This window comes from Panthera tigris, chromosome D4 (genome assembly GCF_018350195.1).
Source record: "Panthera tigris isolate Pti1 chromosome D4, P.tigris_Pti1_mat1.1, whole genome shotgun sequence".
Classification (NCBI taxonomy): domain Eukaryota; kingdom Metazoa; phylum Chordata; class Mammalia; order Carnivora; family Felidae; genus Panthera; species Panthera tigris.
This window is the reverse complement of record NC_056672.1, coordinates 23,649,999-23,669,480: the sequence shown is the minus strand read 5'-3', so window position 1 is coordinate 23,669,480 and position 19,482 is coordinate 23,649,999. Positions and strand designations below refer to the sequence as shown.

General features: G+C 39.4%; 1 non-coding gene across 1 annotated transcript; it reads right to left on the bottom strand.

The window, feature by feature from the left end:
- Positions 1-838: 838 nt before the first annotated feature.
- LOC122233366 lies at positions 839-945 on the bottom strand. The gene has a single exon (XR_006210915.1). It is a non-coding gene; the product is annotated as a U6 spliceosomal RNA (small nuclear RNA).
- Positions 946-19,482: the final 18,537 nt, after the last annotated feature.

The following is a 19,482-nucleotide window of genomic DNA, read 5'->3' as shown; positions in this document are numbered from 1 at the left end:
TTACATTGTTAATAAACTTGGTTGAGCAAACTCTCATCTGTTCACTCTGACAAGCTTCCTTGGCTGTTGGGAATGCGTAAGCTTGGGAGCCTCTAGTTTTGCTTTGGGGGTAGGATTGTGAAGGGGAAGGTCAATGCCATAGAGTAAGTGAAATGCCCACAAACCTGGGACCAGGGGATTGACAATCACTTTTAACTGGTCATTACTTTGAAAGAAAGTAGGTATATTTGAGGGTGCCTCTTTAACAGGGAGACACACACACAAGATTATGAGGGTGCTGGTTTGTGCAAATGCAAGGTTAGGGGAAGAGTGCACCATTGGATCAAGGTGCTGAAACAAAAATCACTTCTTCAAACAAAATCAATGATTTTAGAGTTGTACGGCTGGACACAGGTATGCAGCTTTACTGAGTTATAATTAGCATGCAATAAACAACAAATATTTTAAGTTTTGGCGTGTTTACACCTGTGAAACCATCACCACAATCAAGATGGGTGAACATAGCTATCACTTTCTAAAGTTTCCTCATGCTTCTTTGTCATCTTTTTGTGTGCTTCCACTCATTCTTGTCCCACTCACCCCAATCCCAGGTAGTCACTGATCTCTTTTCTTCCACACTAGATTAGTTTGCATTTTCTAGATTTTACATCAGTTGAATCTTACAGTATGTACTCTTTTGTCTGGCTTCTAATTATCTAAATATTATTTGGGGACTCATCCATGTTGTAGTTCAACAGTTAATTCTTTTTTATTGCTGAGTTGCATTTCAGTGAATGGATATACCAGTTTGGTTATCCACTAACCTATTGATGGACAGGTGTATTTGTATTTATTTTTTTTCAATATGGAATGCTTCACGAATTTGCATGTTATCCTTGTGCAGGGGCCATGCTAATCTTCTCTGTATCATTCCAATTTTAGTATATGTGCTGCCAAATGGAGCACTGTATTGGTGTTCTATTGCTGTGTAACAATGACCCCCAAACTTAGAAACTTAGAAGAGTAAAATATTTATTATCTCAATTCTTGTGGGTCAGGAATCTGCACACAGCTTGGCTGAGTACCTCTAGCTCAGGGTCTCCCAAGGTGTCAGCCAGGGCTACAGTAGTCTCAAGACTCCACTGGAGGAGGATCTACTTCCAAGCTTGCTCATAGGGCAGGCCAGACAGGCTGGCCTCAGGTTCTCTAGAGAGATAGGCTAAGGTAGGCTATGGTGGCTGACAAAGTCTAAAAACTCAGTGGCTCAACATGATAAAGTTTAGTTTTGGCTCCCACCACAGTTAGGTGCAGATCAGGTAGCACATATGTATCTGTAGTTTTACAACACATGGCTTCCACAATCATAGTGGAACAAAAGGAAGGGCTGCATGGTTATGCAAGATGTTTTCTTTTTTTTTATGTTTATTCATTTTTGAGACAGATCATGAGCTGGGTATAGGCAGGGGTGGGGGGACAGAGGATCCGAAGGGGGCTCCGCACTGACAGCAGAGAGCCCGATGTGGGACTTGAACTCACGAGTCATGAGATCATGACCTGAGCTGAAGTCGGATGCTCAACTGACTAAGCCATCCAGATGCCCTCTGCAGGATATTTTCTGAGAGCCAAGCCTAGAAGTGCCTCACATTGCATCCTCCTACATTCCGTTGCCGGAACCCAGTCCCAAAGCCCCAACCTAACTGTGAGGGGGAATAAGCAATTAAGTATTGTTGAGCACTAAATAGCATATGCCCTTACTCCAGGATAAGCTTCTGAACCTCATTAGGGCCAAGGCTTTGCCTTCTTTTTGTATGGTTGAATCTGCAATTCATATTCAGTTCCAGGCACATAAACAGGTGCTCAACAAATATTTGTATTAGGCTTTCAGTTATATAATTTCAAAACTTCTATGAGGCAATTATTATCATCCCCATTGCTATGAATAACCTGAGGATCAGAGAAGTTATATAACAGACTTAAATGCATACATTGGCTAGTCACTAAACTTAGCCCTGAGTTTGTGTTTCCATGTTCAATTAACGTTATGTGATATCATATCTCTTGATCAGCCCTGTGTTAGTGAATTCTAGCATAACTTTAATGGTAGAGCCAGGGGGAACTGATGGTGACAAGGCCCATACTACCAGGCATAACCCTTTTCTCATTTGGCGGGAGTCCCCCAAGCCCTCCCTTTAGCTTTTGTGGCAGGAGACAGACAGTGAGCCTGGAATCTGCCCTCACCTTCCATGGTCTTTTGTTCTCCTAGTTGCCGAGATGCTGAGGTGATGTCCAGCTGCAGCCATAGCTCTGCTGCCTCTGTGCCAGCCCAGTTAGGGCTGTGTGCTCCCATGTGCAATTTCTTGAAGACAAACCCTCCAGCCCCTGGGCAAGCAGCCTCCCCGGAGGCCGAGCCACTGGGCTTTCCAAAAAAAAAAAATTGTTTTAAATTTTTTTATGCTTATTTATTTATTTATTTATTTTGAGAGAGAGAGAGAGAGAAAGAGAGAGAGAGAATGAATTAGCAGGGAAGGGGCAGAGAGAAGGAGAGAGAGAATCCCAAGCAGAATCTGTGTTGTCAGGAGAAATCGAGAGCTGGACACTCAACCAACTGAGCCATCAGGTACCCTGGACTTGACAAAGTTATAACCCTTTGGGGCATATGGGTGGGTCAGTTGGTTAAGCATCCGGCTTCAGCTCAGGTCATGATCTCACAGCTCATGAGTCTGAGCCCCACAGCTCAGATCCTGGAGCCTGGAGACAGATTCTATGTCTCCCTCTATTTCTGCCCCTCCCCCACTTGTACTCTGTCTCTGTCTCTCTCTATATCAAAAATAAGTAAACATTAACAAATAAAAAGGGGCGCCTGGGTGGCGCAGTCGGTTAAGCGTCCGACTTCAGCCAGGTCACGATCTCGCGGTCCGTGAGTTCGAGCCCCGCGTCAGGCTCTGGGCTGATGGCTCGGAGCCTGGAGCCTGTTTCCGATTCTGTGTCTCCCTCTCTCTCTGCCCCTCCCCCGTTCATGCTCTGTCTCGCTCTGTCCCAAAAATAAATAAAAAACGTTGGAAAAAAAAATTTAAAAAAAAACAAAAAAAACAAAAAAAAAAAAACATTAACAAATAAAAAAAATAAAAAACAAAACCTAAAAAACAAAGTTGTAACCTTTTTCTCCTAGAAGACCAAACTACTCCTTCATTCATTGGACTTTCATTGGTTTTCATTCTTTCTGTTTCTGGACCAGTGCCCCCTTCCATGAAGAAGTGAGTGTCAGGCCTCATTCATTATTCCCCCAAAGATGCCCAGTGTGGAGCCCCTCCTTTAAGTTTCACTCCTTTAGATATTGAGTCCAAAATTGACACCTTCCTTCATCCCACTTTTAACACACACACACACACACACACACACACACACACACTCATTCTTCCCTGGAGTTAAGTCTTATGTTTCACTTTAAAGCTCATGCTACGGGAATATTTTTATGCTTGATTCAGTCCATCTGTATCAAGAGGAACTGGAAAAGCACTGCCAATATCCATCCTCAGACTCTCCTTTGCTCTTTCCTCTCCTTTTTCTCCTCTTCTCACCGCCTTCACCCACCATAATTTCTTTCTTCTGGTCCAGTAAGTAATATTTTATTGCCATACTCCATTAATCATGGTCATGGTTATTTAGTGTTTCTAAAGCTTTCCATTTTATATCACTTTGCAGTCATCGTTCTCTTAATTCTCAAAAACTGGGTCAGTGAATTTTCCATGTTATCATGTAATGTGAAAGTGGAATAGTGGCTTAGTCTAGGGTCAACCAGAGGGTCAGGCGCATCTATGAGATGGGAAATTCTGACAGCCTACTTTTTACTTACTGGAGGCTGACTGAATATATTGCAAAAATTGTTTCCCCTTCTTCATTGGGCTATTTTTAATCACTCAACAAGACGGTATCAGTGTAACAGCAGCAATAATATACAGGAACACAGCACTGAGATAATTATAAGCAAATGGAAACCTGAAGGATGGGTGGTAAATGTAATAAGATTTCATCTCCAGGAGCCAACTTCCTCAGAATCCTCTGAGAAAAGGGTTAATGTGAAAGCCTTGCCAGTCAAGGACAAGTTAGGATGGCAGCCAAAGAAATAAATATCTACCTGCAGTCCCTCACCGCCCAAGTGAGCACTACTTTATCAAAAGCTGGATGTGTGGTTCATGTTTCATTACCTGGGTCAGGAAGAGTATAAATTTGGAGGCCATATATTACAATTTTCTCCTGTCTTGAACTGTTAACAGCATACCTCTGGCTTGAGTTGCAGCCTTGAAAATCTATGAGCTCTTTTCTACTTCGTTGGAGCATCGAAAGTGTGCTGACCCAAGAGCTGGAGCAAATGCAATTATGGAAATAGCCATGCTTTGTTATACCATTCTGCAGAGACCCTCCTAAGTTTATATTGGAGGAAGAATTTTGCATACACTACCCTGCTCACCATAATTCAATCTGTGTTCTGAGACTCTTCCTTATAGTTGATGAATTGCCCTATAATTGAAATTGCCTTGGGTTTTCACTTTGTTCACTATAAATTGTATAATTCAGGCATTTTAAATTTGCTGACAGATTCACCATCAAACAAAATGGCCCACTCTTTAAGGCTAAGGCTGCATTATAAGACCAGAAATTATAAAGTGTTTGTATGTTTAGGATGTCAGCCACTCTGAGAAGTAACCATTTTTTACTTATTAATGCTGTCATCCTAATATAGTGCCTTCTATCTGTTTCCAAAAGCTATATGCTATGGGCCGAATTGTTTCTCCCCAAATTTCATATGTTGAATCCCTGACCCCCCCACACCTCAGAATGTGACTGTATTTGAAGATCAGGCCTCTGAAGAGGTAATTAAGTTAAAATGAGACTGTTATTGCACCCTGATCCAATCTGACTGGTGACCTTATAAAAAGAGGAGATTTGGATACACAAGATAACACCAGGAATGTGCATGCATAGAGAAAAAACCTGTGAGGTTACAGCATGAAGACAGCCGTCTGCAAGCCAAGTAGAGAGGCCTCAGAAGATCTTGGACTTCTATCCTCCAAAATATGAGAAAATAAATTTCTCTTATTACATAAGCCATGTAGGCTGCATATTTTGTTATGGCAGCCTTAGCAAACTGATACAACTACCCAAAGACCAAGGTTGGATTAAAACTCAACTAGGTTAAAAAATCTAAAATTTTGTTATAGAAATGATCTGCATACCTAGAAATAGCTTAAAATGAACTTTCCCTATTATTTCTAGATGAGTAATCACATCCATGGCACATCTAGAAATTGTTTAAAATGGACTTTTCCCATCAGGAATCAGTTATTCCATGAACTGATGTTACTATATATACTTTTTATTCATTCATTCAGCAAACTTTAATTCAGAACTTATTGTGAACCTTGCATGGTGCTGCACCAAGAAGGATGCAAATATACAATAAAATATATGACACATGTAAGTGACTGTAATATAAGGAAACACAAATTACTCTGAGGGTAGTACAAAACAAGAGAAGTAGAAGTTAGTAATGGTGACAAAAAACTTCTGACAAGGTCAACTGGGGATGTTTGCAATAGCGTAAGTAAAGCTGAGTAGGAGGAAAGATAATAGGCATTAGTAGACATAATAGCAAAAAGCGCATTTTGGCAGGAATATAAGATTCACAGGGTATTAGTCACTAAAGGTAACACTGGAATGGTGGTTCACTGGGAGTAGGTTATGGAAGGTCTTGAGTTCTAGATTTAGATGTATAAATCAACTCACATGATTTTACCCATACTCTTAAGAAATTGGGGGCTAATAAGATTTATGATGATGAAACATAGTAAGGTAGCTAAGAGCCCTGCCTTCAAAGTAGAACTGGTTGTATTCTTAGCCCCTCTACCATGACCCACCTATATAGCCATGATTAGTGTTACTTAGCCTCTTTAGGTCTCGATTTCCTCTTTTGTACAAAATGTAGATAATAATACTAGTCTACCTCATAGAATGTTTGTTATAAATATATATATTTAGCATTTACTTAGTGCCTTGCAAGAAGTAAGTGCTCAATTTAACTTTCATGGTGATGAGAAGGTTGATTCCCTTTCAGAAGACTAATCTTGAATTGACATTATTAAGGAATACAAGAGCTTTTTTTTTTATTCAGTAAAATCTCTAAATCATTTTAGATATGCTATTTTTCTCTTAATTTTTGTTTTTCTTAATATCAAGGAAGTTTTTAGGGGTACCTGGGTGGCTCACTTGGTTGAGCTTCCAACTTTGGCTCAGGTTATGATCTCGTGGTTCATGAGTTCGAGCCCCATGTTGGGCTGTGTGCTGACAGCTCAAAGCCTGAAGCCTGCTTCGGATTTTGTGTTTGTCTCTCTCTCTTCACCTCTCCTGCTCACACTCTGTTTCTCTCTCTCTCTCTCTCTCAAAATGAATAAACATTAATTTTTTTAAATAAGAAAAATTTTCTCTTTGAAAAGAAGAAAAAAGAGATAGGAAAACTAATGACTTGGTTCACCAAATATATACAATAGAGTTACATAAAAATGAAAAATACTATCTATACAATACTAACTATTCACATGAAAACAAATTTTTTTAGGTCAGGAACAGGTTGGGTATAAATAATCTCACCATCAAACAAGGAGATACTTAAAATATAGGTAATCTAAACCATATTTTCAAAATTTTATTTTAGTTTTTTAATTAAATTAAACAAAATTTGTTTTAATTTTGGATGTACAGTTTCTTGGGTGCAGAGCCAGGGTGTTGAGTGAGGAGACTCTGCCATAAGCAGAAGGAGGATTAACCTTTATGTAATTTAATAAAAGCCATTGTTCCCAGATTCAAACAAAATTCCAGGTTGCGGGTGCATGCTACCCTTTAGTAGAACATTTGACCACTTCCTAAGCTTGACTCTATTATTATTATTATTATTATTATTATTATTATTATTATTTTATTTATTATTATTTTTTTGGCCTCTTCATTTGAGGGGAGACCAGGGGAGACCCTGGTGATGGGGCCAAGTCCAATGTCAAAATAGATCCTGAGAGGTCACTGTGTGCGAGCCTTCAATGCCTTCTCTCCAGGGAGAAATTTTGGAATGAGCACATCCTCTCATGACTAAAGCTGTTACTTATTAAAGCAGAGATGAATTGATGGATTCAGCAGCAGTGGACCAAAGTTGAGCTTTGCCACAGGATGCTGAAGACCTTGTCAGATGTGTGCAGCCAGTAGACAGCTGTAAGGCAACCCTTGACCTGAGAGTGCTGCCATGGTAATTAGTGTTGCAAATGAGTCAAGCTTACTGTGGCATATGTTCACATCTAAAATAGCACCCTCCTCCATCACTACCCTTGTGCTATGATGATTATGACTGCTGTCAGAGTGTGCTAAATGCATTCTTAAAGGGTTAACAAAACAATAACAAAGAAGCTAGCAACTGTCTCCCCAACCCCCGCTCCCCACCCCAGATGATTTCCCAAACCCATTTAAAATAGAGATAGATTCAAGTGAGTCTTCTATACCGCAGCCTGATCTTTGGCTGTATAAGATTACTTTTCAACAATATAAGATGCATAAGTGCCTTTTCATCGTATGAAGAAAGCATGCCCACTGGCAAATGAATCATATTATAAAAATTGATTGTATCCCAAAAGGGAAAAATGTTATTGAAGATCCAATGGCCTGGGATGATACACCATTGATCATTGTAAGAAATACTTCCAGAAACTGTTTTTAATCTTTCCGCCAGAGCATTAGCAATTATTCTTTAGCCCATGGTGAGTAATGACTTGAGTTTCCCAGCTTCTCAATCGATAAAACATTTACCCTACCGCTACAAATGTGCTCTTCGCTTAGACAAGCAGAATTTTTCTTCCAATTACTCTTTTTTTAGTGTGACCTCATAAAATATTTTAAAACATATTTCAAGGCCTCTTTTTTTTAAAAAAAGGAAAGGAACAATACTCTGCCATGTGCTTATTTCTTCCCCTTTCTTTTCTTTCTTTTGAGAAATAAGTCATGAAGGTTTCATAGTTATTTAGATAGCTAAGACTGCTTTTTTATCATCTTTTTCAAATTTAAGACATGGTTTGGGTCCAAGCAACTGCTACAGTTTGGGGTTGCCCAATAATAAAACACTCCCCTTCCCACTTTGACTGAACAAAGGTGATAGTCAGAATTCCTTTGAAAACGAACAACAGCAAAATAACACTCTGAAGGAGGCTGAGCGCCTCCTTCACTTTCTCTGCATGGCTCATAAAACTATAGCACTGACTAATGGAGAGCAGCCATAAAACACACTGTTATCAGGGTAACAAATAGCAGAGCAGAAAATCAGAGATAAAGACAAATGTCCAGATGCCCTTTGATGACTGAGAAGTTAAGATTCCAGCAAGTTCTCCTTTCTAAGGAATTCGCTGCCATATTTCTGTTTGAAATTACAACCTCAACTCAAACAAAAGTGCCCACTACTATTTCTTATCATGGTTGTTTTCTGTCTAGAATGAAGTCTACTTGGGCATATTTATTAAACTAAGGTTCTCCCACAAAGGAATTTGCCTCCTAAAAGAAGACTGATTCTTGCTGCGTTTTTGCATGAAGGTTTAGTTTGTAATCACAGACATATTTTTCATTAGGCTGGGAAAATTAAATCCAGCACCAACAAGGTGCATTCTTAATTTTTTTCTGTAAGAGTGGCTTTAAGCAGTGTGTGCCTGAGCTGAGTAAACAAGGTGGAAAAGAGTAGATTTTCATCTGTTTTCACGGAGGTAAGACATTGCTGGTAAGTGGGGGAGAATTCAGAGCCTCATTGACTTAATGAGCCCAGTTGTGAAAGACTCAAGGTGCCTTTGACTCTAGAGTAGAAAAGGAATTACTGGGATATACGCTTTGTTGGTATTAACCTGTGGAATACAAGGCTTTTAAGCCACCATTGCTTTCATCAGATTTTGCTTAGAATGAAGAAGTTATATTTTATAAATCAGGCACAGATTGCTGGAGAAAACAATTATAAAAATATGCATTACCTAATCATCTACATCAGGTCTGTGGTAAATTGATCAAATCAAGCTAATGATGACAACTCTTGGGTTAAAGAGTCAGGAACAATTGTATTTTAAAAGTTCCCAAAATAAATATATATTTAATGAGTTTCCCAACATGCATTTGATCAAACCTAGCATCACTGGATTTGATTATTTTATAGTGACTCATGGTTTCTTTATTTTATTCATTCATTTAATCTGCAAATGTGAATATCTACAAAAGTTTTAGGTGTTTTACTATCCCTTCCCACTTGGAACTCATTGTCTAGTAGGAAAGAGAGCATGTAAAACACATGCTGTCCATGGCTTATAACATGGTAATCCTATAACTGGCACACTAGAACAGACAGAACAGACAATGCTGCCTGGGAAGACCTCATGGTGAATATGCTATATGAACTGGGTCTTGCAGGACAAATAGGATTTTGTATGGAAATGGAGTCAATGGCTAAGTGGCAATAAATACAAAAACACACTTTTTGAAAGATGAAAGAGCTGCCTGTGATTAATCCATTGTCCTCTCTTCTTAGCATACTGAGCGTAGCTATTGGCCTGGGCCTCATATTCACCAAAATGTCAAATTTCAGCTTTCAACTGAACAGCTAAATAATGTTACATTTAACAAGAGGATTAAACCATTTCCCTAACACTGGTAGATTTCTTTTTTCTTATTGTACATGGAGCCGCAGAAATAGAAGTGACCTTCTGCTTTCTTTGACCCATGTTTTCAGGGGATGTCTTTCCTGCATGGTTTTATCTTATCCCCTAACTGCCCCAACATCCCCCTTCCCCACCCAGTGGTGTTTCTTCACTCTTCATTGTTTGTACTTAAAGAAAGTGTTAAAGAAAATGCCAGGGCAAGAAGACAGTGCATTGACAGCTAATGGGGATTTTTTTTTTTTTTAACTGGGAAAGTGCTCTTCAATTCTAGCCCTTTGACACAAAGGACAGTGGTGAAGATCAAATGAGGTGGTGCCCTTGAAGCATTATGCACTCCATAAAGCACCATATAGACAGACATAAGGGACTATCGTATTGTCACAAATATTTTGAAGAAAATGAATGCCCAGTTTGGTGATGTTGTTCCCCCAAAGGCTCACTGACTATTATATAGACATAATTTCATTTGTTACACTAAGTCAGCACCTTCTGCTGTGACTTTTCTTGCATCCCCCTGGGAATGCCATATTTTAAAACTACTATTATACCATGTCATGTAGCTGCGGACCCCTGGCTGCCTCCCTTTCTCTACCTGGAAGGTTAATCAAACATAAGCATTTCCTTACTCTGTAGCAGGCATCCTGGGGGCATACAATTTGGGATTAGTGACTGACCCTGCTGTTCATTCTGACAGCACACACTCCAGACTGCATTCTCCTTTTAATAAGCAGAGCTGGTAGGGGAAAAGGCAAGAGTCATTAACTAAAAGTTAGCTGAGGATTGAAACACAGCACCCTCTGCTTCTAAGAAGCTTCTCTGAAAGGAAACCTTTTGTCCCCAGGAACCATGTAACAGTATCTCTAAGGATTTCATGATAATTTGTCTTGACCTTCAGCAAAATGAAATGTTACACAATGGTTGGGTCACATATATTTTCTTGGTCACTTACCTGTTATTAGATCTCTGGCATTGTTGAGAAGAATGGGCTTAGAAGAGTGAGAATGGCTTATGCAATAAGCTTTTTTTTATGGAGTACCATGACATACTCAAACTGTGAAGGATTAAGCATAACAGCCTAGCAGGCAGTTGTCAGTGATTCATATATGAAACCTTCCTCATTGGGCCTGAACTGCAATGGAAAAATATTCCTGTGAGAGCTCCCTTCCCTTCTGTTTATTGCATTCCCTGCGTTCTTGTTCCAGTGCCATGGGCTCACATGCCCCCTCCCTCTTGCAGTCTTGGGTTCTTGTGGAAATGACACTGTATTTGGGCACAAGTTTGAATGACTAGAGTTTATTTTTAAGTTTCTTGCCACTCAAGTGGTCTTACTCCATAGCGATTACGTTATGTTTTCCTACACTTTTTTAGATTGATTTTAATTCATCAGAGTGATTAATTTTACCACATTAATGTGGGCAAACTATTTTACTTATAGTGTGAACTAAAGAAAATATTTCCAAAGAATTCAGCTTAATCATGATCAATAGCTAGAAGTGTAGACAAATTCTGATCTCAGGGGCAGGCAGCTAGGATATGGAGGACAGGGCTGCCATGTATGCTTGTGAGGTTTGTGCACTGAGCAACTTCAGAGAATCCTCTGAAATCATGCAGTATATTACCTGTGCAGATATACAAGCTAGTCTTGGGTAGTGAGCCTGTATACCTTGTTTGTTGGGAAAAGAAGCAGATAAAAGAGAAATCCTTTGACTACCATCTCTGTATTTTCTGTCATATGGCTTCACCAGACATCTTTCCATCATAACGCAAAGACAACCATGATAACATAATGCTGTAAGGAAATTATTGGAAAATTGTCCTTTTGAAGAATGTGCTTTGAGGTAGTATGGTAGGCAGAGACTCCAAAGATGTCCATACCCTAATCCCTGGAATCTTTGAATGTTACCTCACTGGAAATGTGATTCAGTTAAGAACCTTGAGATGGGGAGGTTTAGCTGCTGGATTATCTGGGTCTGGTTGGGCCTAATGTGATCACATGGGTTCTTGAAAGCGGAGGACTTCTCCCAGCTGTGATCAGAGAGAGATGTGATGACAGCAGAGAAGTCAGAGAGACACAATATTGCTGGCTTTAAGATGGAGGAAAGGGCCTTGAGCCAAGGAATGCCAGAGGACTCCAGGAGCTGGAAAGGCAGGGAAATGGATTCTCCCCTAGAACCTCCAAAAGGAATGCAGCTGTGCTGATGTCTTGATTTTTAGCCCAGAGAGGCCCCTTGTCAGACTTCTAACCTACAGGGCTATAAGACAGTAAGTATGTGTTGTTGTAAGCCATTAGTTCTGTGGCAATTTGTAATAGCAGCAATAGGAGGATAATACAGGTAGCTACTCTCCATCTCTTCTGCCCTCTCATACCTCCCCCAGCCCTCCATAGGCTTCTGCCGATGATTAACTTAGCTTATATGTGTGGAGAAAGAAAGAGAGTGGTTTAGAGCAGGGGTCAGTGAACTATAGGGGCCAGATAGTAAATTCAGCCATTGCAGCAGGAAAATAGCCTCAGACGTTATGTAAATGAATATGTGTGAGTGTGTTCTAATAAAACTTTATTCATAAACACATGAGGTTCACACATGGGCAGTAAATAATTTGCCAAATTGTAGTTTAGAGTCTTGCTACTCAAATTTGATCCCCACACCAGCAGGATCTCCAGGGAGCTTGTTAGAAATGCAGACTATCAGGTCTCACTCCAGACCTACTGAATCAGGTCTATTGAATTTTAACAAAATCCCCAGTGATTCACATGCACATTCAAACTTAAGCAGCATTGCTTTAGAGATTCATCCCGTTCTAGGGATGAAGCAAAACTCTTAGACCAGTGTTATTATCAACATTGTGTTTCCAGCTCTAGAACCACTAGAGTAAGGAAAATAAATTCAAGACTTTAAAGAAATCATACAAGTGTTTATTAAGCACTTATCGTGTGCAGGGTGCTTTCAAATACATTATTCTGTTTAATGCTTACAATAACTTTTTATGTCCCCAGTTTCTATAGATGATAAGAAAAGTGAAGCTTGTCCAGGGTCTCTGATGAGTGAAAGAGCAGAGATCCAAAGCTCAGTTGCTTGGACTTGAAAACTCATTTTTTATACCATACTATATCAAAGTGTCTGTTTCCAGACCCTATTTAATACCTCCAACAAAAGTAATTTAGGGCTTTAAAAATTCCTAAAACATGTGAGGTCTAGACAAAAATGACATCACTGGAACTTTAGATGGATATGGTGCACTTCATCCTATATTTATAAAATTTTTTCAAGACAGTATACATTTTTTTGTCTCTCTCATCATGAATTGAAAGACTCCTGGATGACATTCTGTTGGACAGACTCGACCATTTAATTAGCATCAGCAAAGTAGGAACTCTTGTGGCCTATGATTTTGAGGTTAACGATAATAGTTGTTATTTTTGATTTATAAAACATTCCCGTAGCTAAACTTCTGGGCACAGTTACCAAATGGATACGCAGTTAATTAATTCCCAGCCACTTCAGTCCCAGCTCTGTACCCCTCCAGCCAGCCTCTTCACATCCATCAAAGGACTATCTGATGGAACAGATGGTCTTAGCACACAGCCCTGTAGGACAGCTTTGGGGGAAAAGAATGAGGGAGGGATTTTCAAACTATGCATTTTCCATGGAAACACTAAGCATAATGTGATCTTCAGATCTAAATTCTATAAACTTAGAGACTATTGCTTCTTCTAAGACACGATAGCAAAAAGATGGTATCAAATGTGCCCAGGACATAGAAACTTAGTGCTCAGGCAGAAAAATGGAAGGCAGGTTTGAGTTTTATGAGGACTATGGAGATTGGATTCTCACATAAATGAAAGACTTTTGCACTTTCACTGTCTTGTAGAGGACTCCTTCCTTTCTGGCTCATATTACAAGTTGGAAAATCCTAATTGGCCTGGAGTGGAGCAAATGGGACTGTTTATTAACAGCAAGTTAAAGAAGACTCATTCTTGCACCAGGGGGCTCATTGTCATTCATATCTCCTGTGGTCACCTAATCTTCAGTAACTGGAAGACTTTCAGAACTGGATCACCTCAAGCTCCTTGCTCTTGAATCTCTTCTTTCTAGATTCAGTGGGTGTTTCCCACCTTGCCGAAGCAAAACTCAAGCTTCTTTATTTGGCAGATAGCTACTTTTTGTTAAAGAGCAAGCTCACTGAGGACCAGGATGTTGGAAATCAAATTGTGGTCTCTAGATGGCAGTCTAGCCCTGCTAAATTTGACTACTCCCCAATCTTGGGTGAATTGCTAAAGCCACAGCTAAAACTAAAAACTGACCAAGGAAAATCTATGGAGATGGCATAACAAGATTCCAATGTTAATTTTTGGTTGATGGCAAATAAATGGTTGGGTTTGAACGCCAGGTTGAAAAAAAATACGTGTCTATGAACATGCTAAAAATAATGTTTTGGCAGTCCTAATTTGTGCAAAATTAAAAAGTGATGCACATGGGCAGGTCTACCATGGAATGAATGGCTGAGATATAGAGAAATGTCTGAAATAGTATTCTATACCAGAAATTTTCTATACCAGAAAGGCATAAACCTGGCCAAATTAGTAGACCTTTTTACAGACTGCCTATTTATGTAGAAATCATTTAGTCAGTAAAATCTCAGTGGGATAGTAGTTTGATAAAGAACATTCCACAATTTCTTGAAAAACATCTCAACAAGAAGGAATGGCCATTGACATTAGTTATTACTAAAACTTTTGATGGATCCATCTTTCAAATAGTTGTACTGACCTTGTGTAGATGGAGCTGATGAGTTCAGTGTTGAGTTTGGTCTGTGGCTTAGCTGACCATTATAGAATTCAGATCTGGAAGAGATCTCAGGGGTCATTTCTGTCTAGCCTTATTGTACAGCCAACGGAGCCAAGACCTAGACACTATACAGGGACCAAGGACTTAGTGCTTGAGCTGGCTTCCAAATGACTCCAAATGGAATTTTGGACTTGGGACAGAATATGGTCTTGTGTGCAGATTACTTCCAGTCATATGCAACTGTTATGTGTCAAAAGCAGCTCTCTACTGATTGCAAATAGTGATAATGTACCCAAAAGTGATTTTCATCTATTCTATTCATTTAAAATATGCTTCTGAGAATTTTAAAATACAACTGCTAGTAAGTGCTTTGTGTTTGTAATAACTCTGACAGGCATACATGAAGTGCCTTTTACAAAAGGCAATGGAACATGAAGACTGGAATATATCAGGTAACTTTATTGTGGAATGCTGGACTGGCTCCCCTTGTCTCAATATTTCCACCTGTAAAATGGTAATAATAAAGTCATTCCTGCCAACTTGATAAGATTGTTATGAGGTTAAAATAACATGAGATATGAGGGGAGTAAATACACTTTGTAGGGAGCTATACAGAGATAGTAACATCTAAAACAAGGTACTTTGAACTATAAAGTAATGCATGGTAAAAAAAATATAAACTATATTTTTTCTTTACAGAACTTGGTTAAGTGAAATAAGCCAGACACAAAAGGTCGTATATAGTGTTATTCCATTTATTTGAAATATCCAGAATAGGTAAATCAATCAGTACAGGAAGCAGATTGGTATTTGCCAGGAGCTGAAGGAAGGAGATGGGGAGTGACTGCTTAAGGGGTATGGGGTTAGTTTTTGGGGTGATGAGGATGTTTGGGAGCTAAATAAAGATTATGGTTGCTTAACACTGTAAATGTAGTAAATGCCTCTGAAATTTTCACTTAAAATGATTAATTTGATGTAGGTGAGTTAAAGAATCCAAGACTTGGGTGTTGGGAGAGGTGGTAAGAGAAGGCACTGTGCCAGGGCTATGTATCCAGATGATTTTGTAAATGAAATCTCAGACTAATAGGTCCTTTATAAAAACATGTTTGTAAAGTTTACTTTTAGTTGCTGTTAGTGTTTGAGTATCTCCATGAAACTAAGTCCAACAAATTCTGTCTGTGCCATGGTACTGGGTAGCTTCCAAGGATAACATATTCAGTGGACCCCACAGATGCTTAGAAATATGCCTGTTGGCCTGTAGAGTCCTCCAATCCCACTAGCCAGTTGCTATGAGTAGTGTTTAAGACAAGAGATTTGGGAAAGAAAGCATGGTCTTAGTTCTTTTCATCCTATACTTGACAGTTTACCACTGCTAGAAATTATACTTTTGTTGAAATGGTTTCAAATGCTGATATTTTTTTTTCCATCATTGGCAAATCTTGCCTTTTGTGTATTTAACTTTTCTCAGTAGACCTTTTCTCTGAGCTTCAAAGAGAATTACTGTTTCATGGTATCAATTTTCTCACGGTAGGACATTGCCTTCTGATCTTTCTAAGGGCCCTGCTTCTATTCCAAACCTATGGGGTATTTGCAAAGGTTATCAATATCAGGAATTTTTTCCCTTCATTTACAAAACAGATATTAAGAAGTGGTTAGCCAGTGTTTCTATTTGTACTGAATAACAGGGTATTACATATATGATTTGAAGTGCAAAATTTCAAAGAATGACTTATCTGATATTTTCCATGAATCATCTGTTAGACTGGGGGGAAATTAGCTAAAGGAAAACAAAAAACCAAAACCTAGCTTATATTGGGTATCATAGGATCACAGGATCTTAGTGCTCTAATGGACTTTTCTACACATCCTTTCATACAGTCATGTGACATTTGAATATAACTCACCCAGTGTCTATCAGAGCATTGTCTGCCCTAAGCTTGAGGGGAACTATTTGAATCTTAGAAAATTCTTTCGTCAATTGAGCCAACTTTTATCACTTTACAACTTTTACTAACTAGGGCTGGGTATATTACTTGGAAACATTCAGGATAAGTCAGATTTGTCTTCCACTCATAAGAAGCAGCTAAATGTTTTTCATGTTATTGTAGGCTAAACATATACAGTTCTTTCAACTGACTCTTAGGTACAAAGCTTGAAGTTACATTGTTATCTTGTTATTATGCTGTGTAGACTTAAGTTCACTTTTATTCCTATGAGAATTTGGTACCCAGAACCAAATACAATCTCTCATGTATATCTAAAGCACAGACAGCAATGACCACAAGCTTGAAGTTTTGGAGATTTAGAGACATTTCAACATTTTTTAATGATAGAAGAGAAAAAGGTCTTTTAGAGTTCAGCCATTTCAGCACAGGATCTGTGATACAAAATAGAATACTTATACATATGCATTCAAATTAGTATATTCCATTTTGTAAAATGGCTGATTTCTGTTATCTATCCATCATTACAATATTTATTGGTGGATGATCTAGGTGATTGAAATCACAGGTCTTGAAAAATGTACAAAGCAAAGCAAACAAGCAAATAAACCTAAATGCATGGTGTTCTGTTAAGTGAACATTTTCGTGACCAGTAAGAGTGCTGGTTTTTCTTAGTTCTGCAAGAAGCTGACTTTGCCATTTAGGACATGTATAGCTTCCACCTAAAGTGGTTCCCAAACTGTGTACAGATCTCTATAGTAAAACCTAGGTACCTGGTAATCATACAATTTAGTCTCTATGTGGATGAAAATATCACCTGGAAATGAGTGGAGGTCAGGGGAACAACTTATAGAAAATGATAACCCTGGATGCTTTTAAGATAGACTGACTACCCTACTCAGTGCAGTAGGAGGTCAGTGGCTTTAAAGGGGTCTAAAGACAGGAGCAGACGAGTTTTCTTGTCTCCAGAAGCCTGCCCTGTTTTGACATTTGTTCCTGGAATCTTTAGGCAGATTTGACTCTTCAGAATTGGGTCTTTCAAATGACTTTCCATGTGGGTATTGATCTTCCAGGCTCGTTGTCCTCCACCTGATGGAACAGGTCTGCTTCCTTTTTGCATCCTGCTGGAAGTTGTTTTTCCCCCAGAGAAAGATTCTGAGGTAATGTTATCCGGGAAAACTTCATAGAGGCTTCTGACTCAGGGTTTTCACTATATCACTAATTTAATTTGTTTTTATCCTGCACCCTATTCACTTCCAAAAGCTATCTGAGACCCCTAATGTCTACAAAAACCTTATCTGCAAACCCAAATGCCCTTGATTCAGTTTTCCTTTCATCTTACTCTGAAAAGAAAGCCGTAAAACATACATTTAAATCCTTCTTAGAGAACATTAGGATTTTCTGATGCAGGGGGGCAGGTTACTCACGGTGAGGCCCCGCCCCCAGGAAGCCCAGAGGGTCCAAACTGGTTCAAATGAAGTTCAAACTTTAAAAATAAATAAATAAATAAAGATTGACCCAATATCTGCTTTTTCCCTTTCTTTCCTTTCCCTACTCTTTCTTCCTTTGCTTCACCACCTTTCACAGACAAATCATGAGGAGGTAAATATTTGTGGCCTTGATCTGATCTGCTTAAGAAATAACAGCTGATCTTGAAATCATAGTGAATTTCTGAAAAGAGCCAGGGGTATATAGGTGTAATTTGACCCGTCGGGGAGATTGGGGCATTAAATCAAATGAAAATATTGAACACATATGCAGAATAATAGGCAAACCCATTCTCCTCACATTGGCCCAACAGCGACAACATTCCTATCACTGCTTCATCTTGAATTAGGCCCGTGTGACTGTAATAGACCGTGCATCTGTTTAACATCAACAAAAAAACAAACAGAAGTGCTGCCTTCCCTTCCAGTTTCAAATAGATAAAGACAGTTAATCCAGAAATGGCAGTCTCATAAGTGCTTTCTTGTGGGGAGAAATCCTGAAGGAGTCTCTTTCTCCAGGAGCAGCTGGAAGGAGACTTTGAAGTAGGAATCTCACCCCACCCCCACCCACTCACCCATGTCCGTTTACTTTGGACACGCTACAGTAAATCCTCCTGGAGACATGCGCTGCTCATGTTTCGTGGTGGAGCAAACACAGCTTCCGTTTGTTTGGTGATATTCCTCCTGACCGCTGACCCTTGGATTTGCACTGCCCTTTAAAAGAAAGGGGCTCTGTAGGGTGATTTGTTTGTGTTTACCAGTGTGTAGCAAAGCTTGTTTCTGACCAGAAACCCACTCTGTTTGGATAACAGGGCTTCCACTGAGTAAACCTGACCACAGGCAGTGGAGTGTGTAGGTATGGATCTCCAAGACCAGGGAAGGGCCAACTAAAGAGGCCTCCTGTGTCGGTGAGCCTTTTGGGGACAGTCCTGGGAAACTGCTGTTGTTTACACAGCTTCCCAGACTTGTTGCCAGAATGCCTGGAATGTCAGAAAGAATATCTTTATTTATAACACGTTGGGTTATACATAAGAAGTGGTTCGAACAGCTAAGCCTGTTCTCTCCCAGTCTCTACTCCGGAACAATTAGCTTTCTGAATGTGCTGGGTTAAGATTCCCAGACTCTGCTTCCACCGGGAATGCAGTGGCTTTAATCTCCTGGGAGGCTCAGGTGAGTCACTTGTCTTCCTGGATAAACCTGCCTACCTGTGGGGGAGGAAAGGCTATCTGCTGGGTGATGTGAGTACCCCTGATGCCTGATGCATAGTGGTTCCTGCTCATAACCTCCACCCCTTTGTGCTCCCCCTCACCTTAAGTTCAAGTCTGATTAAAAAATAAGAAGCCAGGGGAAATAACATTTGTAATGGATAATAGCTGTTAATATATGAATAGGCTGTCTCACACCTATGCTTACAATACGGAAAGGAAGTGAAATGATAACACTAAATAAAACAGCAGGTAGGTAGCAGGGTAGAGGGAGAAACAGAAGAAGCTATTGTTTTGCAATGAGTTTCAGAATCAGGAGACTGCTCATATACATATTGAATAGAATCTAATTCCATTCT